The sequence below is a fragment of the Salmo trutta genome, chromosome 14 (assembly GCF_901001165.1).
Source record: "Salmo trutta chromosome 14, fSalTru1.1, whole genome shotgun sequence".
Taxonomy (NCBI): domain Eukaryota; kingdom Metazoa; phylum Chordata; class Actinopteri; order Salmoniformes; family Salmonidae; genus Salmo; species Salmo trutta.
In genome coordinates, this window is record NC_042970.1 from 48,383,891 (window position 1) to 48,400,135 (window position 16,245).

The 16,245-nt window shown below is 44.3% G+C and overlaps 1 protein-coding gene across 3 annotated transcripts in view; it reads right to left on the reverse strand.

Annotated features, from left to right (window-relative positions):
* The window catches only part of LOC115208298 (disks large-associated protein 4), a 223,395-nt gene that overhangs the window by 58,502 nt on the left and 148,648 nt on the right, over window positions 1-16,245 (reverse strand). For all 3 annotated transcript variants that reach the window (XM_029776239.1, XM_029776238.1, XM_029776240.1), the window contains exon 3: window positions 12,008-12,056. The gene's annotated coding sequence lies outside the window, so the exon portion shown is untranslated. The remainder of the gene's footprint in view (window positions 1-12,007; window positions 12,057-16,245) is intronic.

Genomic DNA, 16,245 nt, shown 5'->3' on the forward strand with positions numbered 1-16,245 from the left:
TAGTCTACTCTGAGTAGCCCTCTTTTTGGAATAGACTTGGGTTAGGTATTTTTAAGGGATTCGGCTTGCTTATTGCTCTGCCTTGCATTGGCCTAGATGGTGATGATGATATACTCTGAACAACCCAGAAAGCCAGAAGAAGCTGGGCTGATCGAGTCCAGGTGAAACATTTATTTGTTTAAAAGCACTACACAAATAATTTGTGACTGATTGATTAATGCACGCTGTGTGAGGATGAGGATGTACTCTTCCCTCTTTTGAGAATGGCTGGGCTGAGACAACAGTTTCTCTCCTTTTATTTTTGTTGTATGCAGTATTTTCTGTTACGGTAATAAATCACATTATATTATTGAATGAGTCCGTGTGGTTGAAAAGATTAAAGCGGAGGCGGATGTAGGAGACAATTTATTCTGCTATTTCTCTATTTAGTGGAAGTATTGAGTTGGGTCTCGCTGCTTCGCACTGTAATGATTCATAAAGCAGCGAGGTCAATGTGAGGTGTCAAGGTACTTTTCATTATGAAGAAACTTGTGGTTGGAAATAACACCCTATTAGACCAGTCTATTTCTGCAAACGTATTGTACCCTGGTTCACAGCACAATGGTATAAATATTACCCCACTGCCATTATAGCCATAACATCTCTTTAACAAGAGAGAGAAAGAAGAGGCGATTCAAGAGGAGAACAGAATAGATAAAAGGGGGTAAGGGCAGGATACATCACTATGCAGTTACCGGTAGCTGCTTCAAAGACATGCCCTGCTACCGGCTTATTGGAAGAGATTCTCCCTGCCTCGTGCACAGGGGAGCTGCCATCTGCTCATAGTCCAATGGAAAGGGCGAGTTTGGCATGGTGTCCAATCCCTGACCTGACCACATTGCCATCCACAACCATATAAATAATGTGCCCTTCTAACCGTTAGGGGGTGCCATTATCCAATACAAAAAACACTGACTCTATGCATTCATAAGTAAGATGAATTTGCCACTAGAAAGGTCAGGTTTTGCATTTGTGTTTTTTTTCCCTCCCTATTGGATAAGGTTAGGATTTGGCGCAGGTAAGCTGATCCTAGATCTGTGCCGTACGGCAACTTCTACCCGGGGGTCAATCATAATACACCGTTTTAATATGGGGAATACAATACAATTCATTTAATTTTTTATTTAACCTTTATCCAGACGAGCCAATTAAGAACACATTGTTATTTACAACGGTTGCCTGGCAATGTAGTTTATTAATACAATAACACAGGCGTAAAATGCATCATTATAGTTTTATCTGCTCTGTAGTGGGACTGCTTTGTTCACAATAGCCATCTGGACATGGTTGTTTTACTGCTTTGTTTTAAGAGGTGATAAACTCCAAGGTTAAAAGCCTCGAAGAGTCTCTCAGGTGAAAGCTGTTGGATCTAATAAGCCTTGTGGGGGAATATCCATTTTGTTCAAGGATCCGGTTGGCATTGGTGTCTCATTTAGTCTCAGGTGGCTCCCACAAATGGACCTTTCAGGAGCAATAACTACCCACAGGAGACATAATACCCACATCTCAAATGATGGTAGCGTATATCTGTCAAAAACCTGTGTTATTGATTTGCCATTACCCAATTAGCATTTGAACATGAATATTGTCGGCCACATGCTTCCATACCAACTAATATCAATAAGGTCCCCACTCAGAAGGCTAAACGTACAAGCGCTATACAAATAACATTTGACACATTGAGACATCTGGAAAATTCTGTGTACACTTGAATAATCCATTATTCAGTTGTGTAGTGTAGTCTTCCAACATTGTGTCTGCTTAGCTACAAGGGAACACACGCAACATATATTTATATTGTCACATATACCAATAGGTGCAGTGAAATGTGCTGTTTTAAAGGGTCAAACATACACTGAGCGTACAAAACATTAGGAACACCTGCTCTTTCCATGATGTAGACTGACCAGGTGAATCCAGGTGAAAGCTATGATCCCTTATTGCTGTCACTTGTTAAATCCAATTCAATCAGTGTAGATGAGGAGGAGGAGACAGGTTAATGAAGTATTTTTAAGCCTGGAGACAATTGAGACATGGATTGTGTATGTGTGCCATTCAGAGGGTGAATGGGCAAGAAAAAAGATTTAAGTGCCTTTGAACGAGGTATGGTAGTAGGTGCCAGGTGCACCGGTTTGAATGTGTCAAGAACTGCAACGCTGCTGGATTTTTCACACTCAACAGTTTCCTGTGTGTATCAAGAATGGTCCACCATTCAAAGGACATCCAGCCAACTTGACACAACTGTGGGAAGCATTGGAGTCTACATGGGCCAGAATCCCTGTGGAACGCTTTCAACACCTTGCAGAGTAAATTCCCCAATGAATTGAGGCTGTTCTGAGGGCAAAAGGGGGTGCAACTCAATATTAGGAAGGTGCTATTAATGTTTTGTACACTCGGTGTATGTCCCCCAACAGGTAAATCCCAAACTCAAACCCTGAGCCAAGCTGGCCATCTAAAGCCAATAGCAAACTTGGAACCTCCAGGTTGCCAGATCCAGACTGCATGGGAGCCTGAGGGCGGGTTACCTCACAGCATGGAAGGTATAGCCACATCTGAGAAGCGCTGTGTGGAAGATGTGTACTTTGTCAGAACATATCTCAGTCATGGAGCCCTGAGCCCCATCTGCTCCACTGGCTTAGAGGACAGGGGTGTGAGAGGGGGATGTGTGTGTGTGTGTGTGTGTGTGTGTGTGTGTGTGTGTGTGTGTGTGTGTGTGTGTAGAAGAGAGAGGGAGGGAGAATGAGAGAGGAGGAGGAGGAGGAGGGAGAGAGAGAGAGGGCAGGCAGGCGGAGAGAGAGGAGAAGGAGGAGGGAGGGAGCGAGAGGGGAGAGAGGAGGGAGAGAGAGAGAAAGAGAGAAGGGAGTGGGGCGAGAGAGGAGAAGGAAGAGGGAGAGAGAGGGGAAAGGAGGGAGAGAGAAAAGGGAGGGAGGGAGGGAGGAGGGAGAGAGAGGGAAGTAGGAGGGTCAAAGAGGGGAGGGAGGAGGGAAAAAGAGAGAGGAGAAGGAGGAGGAAGAGAGGAGAAGGAGGAGGGAGAGAGGGAGGAGGGAAAGAGAGAAGGGAGGGAGAGAGGAGGGAGCGAGAGGAAAAGGAGGAGGGAGAGAGAGGGGAGGGAGGAGGGAGAGAGAGAGAAGGGAGGGAGAGGAGAAGGAGGAGGGAGAGAAAGGGGAGGGAGGAGGGAGAGGGAGAGAGAAGGGAGGGGGAGAGAGAGGAGAAGGAGGAGAGAGAGGAGAAGGTGGAGGGAGAGAGAGAGAGAGAGAAGGGAGGGAGGAGGGAGAGAGAGAAGGGAGGGAGGAGGGCGAGAGGAGTAAACGAGAGGTAATGTGTTGAATGAAAACAATCTGAAGGGAAATGCGAAATGCGAAAAATGTGATCTAAAATGAAAGCGGGGTTGAGAAAGAAAGGGAGAGAGGAAGGAAGATATAGAGGAAGAGATGGAGAGATACGGTGAGAGGGAAGAGAAAGAGAGGGAGGAAGAGATGGAGGAAGAGATGGAGAGATACGGTGAGAGGGAAGAGAAAGAGAGGGAGGAAGAGATGGAGGAAGAGATGGAGAGATACGGTGAGAGGGAAGAGAAAGAGACGGAGGAAGATATGGAGGAAGCGATAGAGAGATACGGTGAGAGGGAAGAAGAATAAATAGAGAAAAAGTGAGAAATCAGTGACGAAGAAGAAAGAATGAGAAATAAGACACACAGGTGAAGTACGGACGTTTTTAACTATTCTTGTGGGGACCAGAAGTCCCCACAAGAATAGCAAACAAACAAAAATGTAAAGGTCAAATGCTATTGCTAGGGGGTTTAAGGTTAAGGTTAGAATTAGTGTTAGGGTTAGAATTACGTTAAGGGTTAGGGTAAGGAGCTAGGGTTAAGTTTAGGGTTAAGGTTAGGTTTTTGGGTTAAGTTTAGGGTTAGGGTAAGGTTAAGAGTACGGGTTAGAGTACAGGTTAGGTTTAGGGTTAGGGGTTAGGGAAAATGTGATTTTGAATGGGACTGAATTGAGTTCCCCCTCAAACTTAGCTGTACAAGATTGTGTATATGTGTTCCTGAGATTGTGTATTTCATAAAATGTGTGTGTGTGTATGTGTGAAGCACCAGTAGCTCCTAATTACATTAGGCTGTATGCCGTCAGTTCTGGGCTCTGGCCTATTTTTACATCTATAAATTTACCAGTCTTGGTGGCCCACTCATTTCAGCCAATCTCTGAAGACCATGACACACACACACACACACACACACACACACTGCTTCACCAGCAAAGGCGGGGACGGATTGGAGGAGAATGTTCCGTGCCCTTGAAAAGTTGTTATTTTAGATAAGAGGCGAACACGGATACTGAGTTATGATCTAATTTCAGTAGTTAGTGTGGCCGTGCAAAATGGAATTCCTCGGATTCCATTTGGGTAAATTAACGGAAGGTAGAGACCTTTCCAGCAATGGAACTAATGATCATTTGAAAGTGGTATAACATAAGTACATTGGTGGTGGATAGTCATTTGCCTCATGGTATGGCATATACATAAGCACGTTTTGCATAGGTATAAAGAAATAGTATTTAACTAACACTGTCTATAGCTCCTATTCTGAATTTCAGAGATATTGCAGGATTTTACCCACAACAGAGGCTCTAGCTAAACTTTTAGCTTTAAATGGATTGTTAGCCCAGTGCTGGTTTAGCCATTCAATTTCACGTTTGTTTGCCTTTCATCGGTGACAACATGCAGATGCCAGGGCTAGGTTCCACTCTGAAAACATGCACCCTTCCTTCCCATATGCCCTTGTTGACTTCCCCTTGTAGATCTGAGATGAATAGGAGCGGTGAGAGAAACAGGACGGAACACCCTATCATCATGACACTTCCACCAGAACGAACCAGTCCACTCAGATTCAGGAGGGTAAAGTCATAACGGTCAGATTGGAACTCAGGTTACATTTCTTTAACCCTGTTTCAACAGAGCTTCCCTTTAGAAAACGAGGCTACCCTGATGTATGTTGCAGTAAACAATTTGGCAAGTTGGAGAAACGTTATGAGGTTGTCTTGTACTACTTTACTTTTAGCATGATTGTGTGTGTGTATGTGTTGCACAGTGGGTCTTTATATAGCAGGGAATAAAATGGACATGGGCAGCTATCCCAGAGTGCCGTGCGCACAGAGCAGAGCAGTAGAGCTGGGTGTTCTAGGCTACAGCTGGGTCTGCTTATCTCTAGATCCATGGCAGATAAGAAACTCTAATACAAACAGACATACAGAGATGCGAGACACATGCACGTGTGCACACACACACACACACCACATGCATGCACGTGCGCACACGCACACGCACACACACACACTCGAAAGACCCAGGCAGAAGGCTAAAACATCCCTTGTATTATAAAGCAGCATCACTCTACGCTGTAACACCCTATCTGTGCACATTATTAAATTAAGACCATTCCGTTACACCTAGTCCAACATTCCAAATAATCAACACTAAGCACTCACACTAGAGCAGTTTCTCTGTCCATCAACTGGCTTGGTCTGCCAGTTCGGATTGGTCTGCCATGTAACACGCTTCTGTCAATAACATGAACTGGTCAGTATCTGTAGTTAATCCTTTGTAACGCAGAATTTTAGAAAGCTATCACGTAGTAGAACTGCATAAGTGTTGCTCTCCACTTTCTGTAGGAGCGAGTCTTGAAATCAGTGGAATTAGAGTATGATAGCTAAGGAGATGGAGAAAATCCTGGCGTTTGACTGCCAATATGCAGACGGAGTCGAAAAGAGAACACACAGAAGGCTGTTGTATAAAACACCTGTCTCTGGATTACATCTTCAAACTAAGGGCAATGATGGCATCCACGACAGAGAGGGAGAAGCATGTTTATGATATCACTGCGACAACTGTCGATTGACGTAGCTGGTAAATTTGCTCTGGTAATCTACTCCAATTTCAGAGCATTCTCGTCTGAGTGTGCCAGAGTGGAGAATAAATTACAAATTTATGAACGCTCAACACCTGTTGAATATGGCTGGTGTCAGTAAACGTTGGGGAAAAAATGTAATTAAATTGTTCCGAGAGCACAGTTGCAGTCACCAACGCTCTGGATAACATGAAAACAGCCTAACGGGATCTGCTAGAGCGAGTAAAATTGTCAGAGCGAGCTGTTCTCACATTGTGTCTGGAAGTAGCTAGCAAGCTAGCCAACGTTAGCCAGTTAGCTTGGGTGCTTAACTCCATTTGTGAGGTCAAAATGCTTGGATCAACCCTACTCATTGGCCGGAGCGTCCAGTTTGTGCTCTTAACGCTCCGAGAGCGAGACGCTCTGAATTTACGAACGGACAATCTCACAGCGCTCTGAATTTACAAACGCCCAGACTCACTCTAGCACTCGAGATTACAAACACACCCGTAATATAAACCAGCCATCAGTCTTGAAATCTTTGGTTGTTTAGTACATGGCCTCACATGTGAATCCTTAAAGAGATGGGTGGGACTAAAGCTTAAGAGGGTGTGAACGATGCTCAATGGGTGTAGACAAAGAAGAGCTCTCCAGTAGTTGTACCAAATCATTCAAGGGCCATTTTCTCAAAAGTGAGGTTACAAGTTCATCAACTTTCAAAGCAGAAATACTTTCCCATTGTTCCCCAACTGCAGTGTATGATAAACTCTGAGTCTCTACTTTTATCCAATTAAAAAACACAATTTAAAATTTTGCTACATAAGATTGAATCGAGCCGATCACAAGTGCTTAGCCAATCCACAGCATCCAGGGGTCAGGGTGGCCATTCTGACCTAGTCACATAACCTTGACCTTCCACAGGATATTCCTGTTTTGACAGGCGGGTCGGAGGTCACGTTCTGCGTTTCTTGTTTGGGCTATTTCAATGGGCTGGCAGTGTGACAGCAGTTACAGTAGTGTGATCAGAGGACACAGGTTCAGGTTCCCCTCTCCTCTCAGAGAACTTGGTCAGTCCGTGTACCAATCCCCCTGTGATATCACCATAATACCCTAATGGCCTTATGTCAACCTATCAACACTTCAGATGGGATGAGCCAATACCATGGCAATGATGGCAATTGCTGCCAAGCAAGCGAGTGGTGGGTGAAGGTATATATACACTGAGTGCCCATGTCTACACTGAGTGTATACAGTTGAAGTCGGAAGTTTACATACACTTAGGTTGGAGTCATTAAAACTCGTTTTTCAACCACTCCACACATTTCTTGTTAACAAACTATAGTTTTGGCAAGTCAGTTAGGACATCTACTTTGTGCATGACACAAGTCATTTTTTCAACAATTGTTTACAGACAGATTATTTCACTTATAATTCACTGTATCACAATTCCAGTGGGTCAGAAGATTACATACACTAAGTTGACTGTGCCTTTAAACAGCTTGGAAAATTCCAAATTCCAAATTATGTCATGGCTTTAGAAGCTTCTGATAGGCTAATTGACATAATTTGAGTCAATTGGAGGTGTACCTGTGGATGTATTTCAAGGTCTACCTTCAAACTCAGCGCCTCTTTGCTTGACATCATGGGAAAATCTAAAGAAATCAGCCAAGACCTCAGAAAACAAATTGTAGACCTCCACAAGTCCGGTTCATCCTTGAGAGTAATTTCCAAATGCCTGAAGGTACCACGTTCATCTGTACAAACAATAGTACGCAAGTATAAACACCATGGGACCATGCAGCCATCATACCTCTCAGGAAGGAGACACGTTCTGTCTCCTAGAGATGAACGTACTTTGGTGCGAAAAGTGCAAATCAATCCCAGAACAACAGCAAAGGACCTTATGAAGATGCTGGAGGAAACAGATACAAAATTATCTATATCCACAGTAAAACGAGTCCTATATTGACATAACCTGAAAGGCCACTCAGCAAGGAAGAAGACACTGCTCCAAAACTGCCATAAAAAGCCAGACTACGGTTTGCAACTGCACATGGGGACAAAGATTGTACTTTTTAGAGAAATGTCCTCTGGTCTGATGGACCAGAAATAGAACTCTTTGGCCATAATGACCATCGTTATGTTTGGAGGAAAAAGGGGGAGGCTTGTAAGCCGAAGAACACCATCCCAACCGTGAAGCACGGGGGTGACAGCATCATGTTGTGGGGGTGTTTTGCTGCAGGAGGGACTGGTGCACTTCACAAAATAGATCATGAGGAAGGAACATAATGTGGATATATTGAAGCAACATCTCAAGACATCAGTCAGGAAGTTAAAGCTTGGTCGCAAATGGGTCTTCCAAATGGACAATGACCCCAAGCATACTTCCAAAGTTGTGGCAAAATGGCTTAAGGACAACAAAGTGAAGGTATTGGAGTGGCCATCACATAGCCCTGACCTCATCCTTTAGAACATTTGTGTGCAGAACTGAAAAAGCGTGTGCGATCAAGTAGGCCTACAAACCTGAATCAGTTACACCAGCTCTGTCAGGAGGAATGGGCCAACATTCACCCAACTTATTGTGGGAAGCTTGTGGAAGGCTTCCCACCACCACCACCCACCACCACTGTTGTGTCAAGTAGGTTGGATGTCCTTTGGGTGGTGGACCATTCTTGATACACACGGGAAACTGTTGAGCGTGAAAAACACAGAGCAATTGCACTTCTTGACACACCTACTACAATACCCCGTTCAAAGTCACTTCAATCTTATATCATGCCCACTCACCTTCTGAATGGCACACATACACAACCCATGTTTCAATTGTCTCAAGGCTTAAAAAATCCTTCTTTAACCTGTCTCTTCCCCGTCATCTACACTGATTGAAGTGGATTTAACAAGTGACATCAATAAGGGATCGTAGCTTTCACCTTGTCAGTCTATGAAAGAGCAGGTTTTCTACAAGCTTTGTCATATAAGGATGACATTAAGGATGCTGCGCTAAGCTAGGCTATGGTTTAGGTTTGGTTTAGACGATGGACTAAATGTCCTGCAGTGTGAGCTAGTTAGCATTGTCTACATGTACACTGAGTATATCAAACATCTTAATTTTACTCAGTGTATGTATGTAGGGCAGTTGAGGTACACATGTGTTGTTTGTTTGTTGTTGTTTTTTTATGAAAAGAATAATGAAGAAAAAGAGGAGAGAGGAGAGAGGGAGGAGAATTTGGAGCGATTGAAAGGGGAAGAAAGAGAAGTTCTGCGCTCTGATTCAGGGAAATTGCCTACTTCCCCGTTTGCGACAGTGGAGACAGGCAAATACATCAATCACATCATTCTCTTTCTACTCCTCCCTTCCTCATTTGCGGAGCTGTTTTTATACTAAGGCCCCATTCAATTAGTATGAATATGCATCCGTCCATCCACCCACCCATCCTTGCTCATTCAATGAAAGTAATCAAGGGATCAGTAATGACTGGATTGGTGAAAGCAGTGGAACCCTCGCTTTCAGTGATCGAAGCATGTTAGATCTCTTCAAGGAAGGAAAACAGGAAGGATGCATTTGAAAGGATTGGAACAGGGACATAAGACGGACATAGACAGACCAGGCACACACACAGCAACGAAAAGACTATCAATCAATCAAATTGATTTATAAGATCCTTCTTACATCAGCTGATGTCACAAGTGCTGTACAGAAACCCAGCCTAAAACCCCAAACAGCAAGCAATGCAGGTGTAGAATCACTGTATACTATAGATTGTGGCAGACAAACACACATGCGGTCAAATGGACAGAGAGATAGAAAGACTCAGACAAGATAAACGGAAAGACACATTGACTGACTGACTAGATAGAAGTATGGATATGGGTCGGCCTCGGAGGTAATGTGTGATTAAAGCCTCTTCTTATCCACTTACTACAGCAACATGGCTAGCAGGGGGACAACCCAGCATGAGACGGCCATGTGTGCTTGCTTGTGTGTGTGTGTGTATGTATACGTGTGTGTGTATGTATGTGTGGGTGTGTGTGTGTGTGTGTGTGTTTGTGTACGTGTGTACATGCTGGAGCATGAAGCATTGATCAGCTTAAACATCAAAGAGAGACCAACATGGTCGTCTGTGAGGGAGAGACGGAGCAAGAGAAGAATGACGCATTGAATATGTTGTGGATGCAGCAGCATCTGAGTGTGAAAAGCAGTGGAGTGGAAAGGCAAAATCCCGACCAGAAATTGATACAGGGGTGAGGGGAGATGGATTCAATGTTTATTTGATCGTAAGATTATGATCCTTTAATATAGGCTACTGTCAAAAATTGTGGCAAGTTACCTCCATATGTTCAAATGCTGGACGGTATGTCTTTTGATAGCTGAGTATATAATTCTGTATCAGACCTGGGTCAAATACACATCCATTATATCAAACACTTTTATATACTTTAGGTATGCTTGATTGAGGATGGTCAGCATTCAAAGGGGACATCGTTTGCACTTTTGGGAATATTCTATTGGTCCCATTGTACCGGGCAAGCTAAATCAATGTCAGTTGTCCTGACGTATTTGAAATAATTGGTACTTGACCCAGGTCTTATGTCCCTGGACACCAACCAGACTCAATATTTTCACAACCCCCCCCCCCCCCCCCGCCCCCCCCCCCCCCACACACACACACACACACACACACACACACACACACACACACACACACACACACATTTCCACCTATACACACACCTACACACACCACAAACTACCACAGGCTGCGTCAGACCACGTACACACCACACACATATACAGTAGGAGAGCCACATCAAAATGACAAAATATGAAGGCCCTGTCCGGGGGTATCATCGGATGGGGCCACAGTGTCTTCTGATCCCTCCTGTCTCAGCCTCCAGTATTTATGCTGCAGTAGTTTATGTGTCGGGGGGCTAGGGTCAGTCTGTTACATCTGGAGTATTTCTCTTGTCTTATCCGGTGTCCTGTGAATTTAAATATGCTCTCTCTAATTCTCTCTTTCTCTCTTTCTTTCTTTCTCTCGGAGGACCTGAGCCCTAGGACCCTGCCTCAGGACTACCTGGCATGATGACTCCTTGCTGTCCCCAGTCCACCTGGCCATGCTGCTGCTCCAGTTTCAACTGTTCTGCCTGCGGCTATGGAACCCTGACCTGTTCACCGGACGTGCTTGTTGCACCCTCGACAACTACTATGATTATTATTATTTGACCATGCTGGTCATTTATGAACATTTTGACATCTTGACCATGTTCTGTTATAATATCCACCCGGCACAGCCAGAAGAGGACTGGCCACCCCTCATAGCCTGGTTCCTCTCTAGGTTTCTTCCTAGGTTTTTGGCCTTTCTAGGGAGTTTTTCCTAGGGAGTTTTTCCTAGCCACCGTGCTTCTTTCACATGCATTGCTTGCTGTTTGGGGTTTTAGGCTGGGTTTCTGTACAGCACTTTGAGATTTCAGCTGATGTACGAAGGGCTATATAAATGATTTGATTTGATTTGAAGCAGTCCTGAAATTGCACTGAAGCATTCATTTGATTATTACTTCAACTTTCAGACCAGGGCACTTTCTGGAGTGAATTAAATGAATGGGACAGATAGGACCTGATCCCAGATCAGCCCTCCTACTCTGAGACGCTTTATGAATACAGACCTTGATCATTTCATTTGAGGCTTGATTGAAAACTTCTGATGACACAGACTGAAATTCCAGGAGAATTTCAGAATACCCAGGAACCGAACCCGCAGGTGGCAGCTTAGCACAGGGGATTGATTTTCCTTGAACACTGGCATCACAACCCTTCCTTACAAGGGACAGGGAAACAGGCCTGAGAGGTTAGGACTGAAAGCAGTGCCGCTCCTTGAAAGCAGCCCGGGTCATCCATTTTGAATACTCTGCCTTTTCTCTCCTGGTATGGAGGATGACCAAAGCAAAGAAAGCTCCAATAATCAGAAAATGTTGATACTGGACTGTGTTTTAACTCTGTTGATTTGCATTCGAGATGGTGTTCCTACGATCTTCCATCAAGACACTCATTTGATTCATTTATTCATCCATTTATTCAACCCAGGTACTTACATTGGTTGCTCATTCTTCAGGAGCCAAGGTCTCGATAGAAAGGAGTTTCCTGTCAAAGAAACATATAAAAATGATAGGCTTAGTAATGCAAAGGGAATAACCAATGTAACTTAGGTAAACGCTGTGCCAAATCCCCAAGTAACACACACACACGCACACACACATGACTTCTTAGCCAGCATTGAGTTATATAATCTGATCCTAGACCAGTCCTTAAGGCCTTCCCACACTGTATGTTGGATTCAGTCTTTTACGATTATTACATGTATGTTCGCACACTGTGCGATGTTACCAAATCACGATCTCGATATCAATCTGGCCAAATTTGTACGATTTGCTTCAGCTCTGCCGTCACATTCTGTGAATGACACTATCTGAACTTTGTCTGAGCCTATGACCGCACATAGTGGCACTTCATTGGCAGACCTAGACCGATATGTCCGTCAATCATTTACGTCGGAAGAATTTGCCCAAAACGTGGATATTTTGTCTGGCATGGCAAAATCGTGGCATAAGACTGCTAAAATCATCTGTGCGGGCCTTTAGGGGCATCTTCTGCCCAGGAGGACCAAGCCAACAAGCCAAAGTATCGGCATGCGATGCGGATCCACCTTGTACTGTACCGTACTGCACTTCCCTGGTCTACTACTCATCTTTTTCCCTCTGTGCACCTGACAGCATAGAGGACAAAGGCACCGACTCGCTTCACAACATTTCAATATCATTCCCATCCTCATCCATATTAAAAGCGAAACAACTTATACGTTTGTTAGGGGTTGTCAAAGCATTGGGTTATGGTTTTTGCTGGCTCAGACTCCTCTCAAGACCCAATTGACAACAGCAGCTGGGTGCTTCCACACCTGGGCTTGACCGGGACTTTGGGTGTACTGTGTGTTCTTATACATTATGCAAGTGTGTGTGTGTGTGTGTGTGTGTGTGTGTGTGTGTGTGTGTGTGTGTGTGTAGCCATGCACAAAGGATATGCCACAGCGGATAGAAGTGGAGGTAAGGACACTGCAGCCTTAGTTAGTGTGTGTTTGTGTGTGTACATGCATGCGTGGGTGCGAGACTCTGACCATCATACACTGCTCACTGACCCTGAACAGACAAGTTTGTATTCATGTCAAACGCCATCATCCATAGAGAGAGAAAGAAACTCCTGAGCCAAGGGGATAACAAAGACTTTTATGGTATATTTATGACACTTTTCTCTTTTTTTCGGACAGAGCTTGGTGATTTGTGACCCCCTTTCTCCATCCTCATACAAAATATAGGATTTCTACTTCCAGTCCTTCAACAGTGACAGCAAACGTCCATAGTTTGAGCCTCATGCCCTCTTCCCCACATCCACTTCGGCATGTGCCTTTTGAAAATCAAGAGAAACAGGTTTAATTCTTCAAACTGCATAGAACATCACTTTCTTCAAAACTCTGATGCTTTGTTCCTCCTTGCCCACTCTCACCTCACTTATACAACACACATAGAAGAGCATATTTTCCACTCCTTCACATGGAAAAGTATTAAATGTTTTATGCTTCGTTTCTTCCATCTCCCTCTCACAAACTTTTGTAGTCTGTCTTAGATTTCTTGGGTAGAGCAGCACTTGATGCTCCTTGTACAGTACAAGCGCACATGCATGCACGCACGCACGCACACACCCTCCGACATCACATACACACACACTCTAACGCCATCTCTGACAGAGACACTCTGAGGCAGCTCTCCCTGTGTAGTTGAAACATTAGCCTCTTCCCTCGGGCCACTGTAAGCTCTGCCCAAATGAGCCCTCCATGCACCAGAGCTGCCTTCGCTGGGACCTACTATGGGCCTGGATCAGGGAGCCCCAACAGGGCCTAACTATGTCCAAACCCCAGACTATAGTCCCAGAACAACCAGAGAGGGGCACTATAATTCGATGGTCCAAACTGAACTCCCTTTGCTAAGCTAACCCATGCCCAGTCAACTGGCTCCAACCCCAGTCTAAACCCAGCCCCAACTTGACCAAGCCCAAGCCCAAGCTTAGTCTACAGAACATTACACTGTACCTGTCCAACATAGTTAAGTAAAAAAAAAATGTTAAAAGGTATATACCAGCCCAAACCTGTATCAGAGACCCCATCTACCGTTTCTGGGTTCCTACTAGATATCAACGTGTTATAGCTGGTCAAACAAGGGTTAAATAATGATCCCTTAACACCCCAGCTTGCCAGTCCAAATCTGTAAGTCTCATACTGTGTACCCAGCCCCATCTTACCCCCACCTTCCTAGGGTTCCTAGACTTCAACATACTGTACCTGGTCAAATAAGGGTTAAATAACAAAACCCCAGCCATACAGTAAGTCTCATACTGTATATCCCAGACCCTGATTTCCCCGGGTTCCTAGACCCCAACATACTGTGGTCAAAAAAGGAAACCTAACTCCAAACTTATCCATAAGTCTCATACTGTGTATCCCAGTCAAGCCTCAGCTTGTCCACCTTCCCATGGTTCCTATTAACATACCTGGTCAAATAAGGGTTAAATAACTAACCCTAACACCAAACCCCAGCCATACAGTGAGTATCATATTGTGTATCCCAGCCCCATCTCGCCCCCACCTTTCCTGGGTTCCTAGACATCCTTAGCAGGGCTGGATGGCTCAGCAGGAGAAAGTCACAGTAGGTGAGTCAGAGAGGGGAGCTAACTGAGCCAAGGGAAACAGACCACAGCAGCAAAGACTGGCTGGAGAGGAGGAAATGCTTGTGTTAACAAGAAGTGCTGCTGTGTCGGACTCAACTTCTGTCTTGGTTCACAGTGTGCACAAGTACTGAAATCTCATTTTACCTTTCAGTTTTAAAATGAATCTGTTTTGGTATTACATTCCTTGTCAGTTTTTGACCACAGCTAATTTACTACAGCTCAGCAAGTGTGAAAGTACCCTTGAACAATTAATTGATCCAAAAAGTAAGAAAAACTGCGGTGGATGAATCTTTCTATTTCCGTTTCCATTCCACACTCATACTTTTCTTTCAGTCTGATTTATTTCAAAACACCTGGTATTCACAATTTCTATCAGAGTGAATTTCCTATCCTCACAGCCCTCTATCGATTTAAAGCACTTAGTGTAACAATACAGGATCATTTTGATCACAGTTAAATAATTCCCTTTATGGCAGCATTCTGATTATTCAAACCAACACAGAAAACATGTTCATTGAGGAATTAACGCGGCCATAGGCTCCAAGTGGATTAAATCAGATAATGACGGTTAATGATGATGGTTGACGATGTCATCCATTCTCATTCATCCATGAAGTGAATCCTACACACATACAGTTTGAAACTTTGTACCCATTTAAGGATGGCATGAAAATCATTTATTTTAGCTGTGGAGAAAGAGGAGGTCCATTGGATGTTAGACACGATACATTAGTGTCGGCTAAGTGGACACGAATAGCATTAGTGTCGGCTAAGTGGACTTGAATAGGAGGAAGCAGACAAATTAATGGCAGTTTATGGAGTATGGCGGTTTAAGTAGAAGCATGGGGAGTAATGTTGAACAGAATTCACTCACTTCTTTTAGCCCACTACAGATGAATTTGAAAACATACAGGCACAACCATGCACACAACACACGCAGGCACATCGAAAACACACACACACACGCACGCACGCACGCACGCACGCACACACAGTGGTTGTGGAGTGTGAAAATAAGAGCATTAGAAAGCAAATTGAGGCACCAGTGGGTGAAGGACTTTTTGATTAGGCTCTTAATTTAGGAAATGTATAATGAATGTCAACTCACTTTTGGGCATACATTTCTCTCCCAGAGTGAGCATGTGTTTGGGGTGGGAGTCCTCAGTAACGGTAAATGGCTTTACTGAGCAACAATAACAAATAAACTGGGCTAGACAATCTGGACCCTCTCTTCCTAAAATTATCCTCCGCCATTGTTGCAACCCCTGTTACTAGTCTGTTCAACCTCTCTTTCTAAAGTCTTCGAAAGCCAAGTGAACAAACAGATCACCGACCATTTCAAATCCCACCGTACCTTCTCCGCTATGCAATCTGGTTTCCGAGCTGGTCACGGGTGCACCTCAGCCACGCTCAAGGTCCTAAACGATATCATAACCGCCATCGATAGAAGACAGTACTGTGCAGCCATCTTCATCGACCTGGCCAAGGCTTTCGACTCTGTCAATCACCGTATTCTTATCGGCGGACTCAACAGCCTTGGTTTCTCTAATGACTGCCT